Raw genomic sequence first — 1,644 nt, forward strand, 5'->3', positions numbered from 1 at the left:
GGGCTCAAGGAGACAGTGCCAGCAGCATCCCAAGCACCAGCAGCAGCATATTTGGCACAGAAGTAGGAGGCTGAATCCTGCTCCTGGAGGCTGCTCAGCTGCAGGCTGACGGTGGCCTGGGAGTTGTCCCTGGAGATGCTGCAGCGGCCTTGGACTGAGGGATTGTACCTGGTGGTGCTGCCACTACTGCTGATCCCTGCCACATACTCCAGCCCTTTGCCAGGGCTCTGCCTCACCCACTGCATCCCATAGCTGCTGAAGGTGAAGCCTGAGGCCTTGCAGAGGAGGCTCAGTGTCCCCCCGGGGGGCTGGATGCCGCCGCCGGACTCCTGCAGCTCCACCGCCGCCTGCAGCCCTGCGGAGGAGGAAGGAGATGAAGATGATGATGAGGGAGAAGACATCAAGGAGGAAGAAGAAGAAGGCCTCCAGGATGGGAGAGGTTGAGGCAACCCTACCTGGCAGGAGGCAGAGGAGGAGGAGGAAGGTGGAGGCCAAGGGTAGGTTGATGGCCAGGAGGAAAGGAGGGAGAGGGAGAGGAAGGTGCTGGAGCTGTGGCTCCATGGTGGCTCCTGGAGGCCTTCTTAAAGGCAGGGTTGGATTTGCAGCCTCCTCCTCCTCCCAGGGAGGTTCTCAACCCCTCCTGGAAGTAATTTTTTGATCTCCATCACTCAGGGAGGCTGCAGAGGGAGGAGGAACTCTGGGGGGCTGCAGGTTCCACGGGGCCCAAGGTGCTGGGAGCCCTTCAGCAGCTGCTGCTGAGGGCTGGCAGCCAGGGGACTGCGCCCGGGGCAGCTCCCCAGGCACTCTGCTGCAGGCAGCTGGATGCTGGCAGAGGCTGCTGGGGGCTGGGGGAAGGCAGCCTGCTGCAGCAGGAGGCTTGGGCAGGAGGAGCTGCAGCCAGAGGAGCAGCCCAGGTCGCATTCTTCATCCTCCTCTTTGAGGCCTTCTTCATCTTCTTCTACTTCTTCTCTGCAGGGCTGCAGGCGGCCATGGAGCTGCAGGAGTCTGGCGGCGGCCTCCAGCCCCCTGGGGGGGGGGTCCCTGAGCCTCCTCTGCAAGGCCTCAGACTTCACCTTCAGCAGCTTTGAGATGCAGTGGGTGAGGCAGAGCCCTGGCAAGGGGCTGGAGTGGGTGGCAGCGATCAACAGTGCTGGCAGCACCTCCTACACTCCTTCGGTCCAAGGCCGCTGCAGCATCTCCAGGGACAACTCCCAGGCCACCCTCAGGCTGCAGCTGAGCAGCCTCCAGGAGCAGGATTCAGCCTCCTACTACTGTGCCAAGAGTGCTTATGGTAATTATGGTGCTGCTGCTGCTGTCCCTGAGCCCATCCCCATGTGCCAAGCTCCTGGCCCCCAGCCCCAGGCTCTGCCCCCAGCCCAGGATCCTCAAGTGGAGGCTGGAGGCCAAGGCTTGCTGAGCCTGGGGGCAAAGAGTCAGAGCCTGCAGGGCAAGCTGAGGAGGAAGCTGAAGGCTCTCTGCAGCTCCTGGAGGGGAAGCTGGGAGGGGAGGAGGGGGTCAGGTTCCAGCCTTAGGGCTTGAGGCACTGGGCCAGGGCTAATCAGTCACTTCATTAGGGCTAATAATAAAATTGATCTCCTACCCTTATTAATTAGGGCTAATAATGGCCATTATTAGGGCTAATAA

Source organism: Melanerpes formicivorus, unplaced genomic scaffold (assembly GCF_026170545.1).
Source record: "Melanerpes formicivorus ecotype bairdi unplaced genomic scaffold, bMelFor1.0.p_v2 SCAF_208, whole genome shotgun sequence".
NCBI lineage: Eukaryota > Metazoa > Chordata > Aves > Piciformes > Picidae > Melanerpes > Melanerpes formicivorus.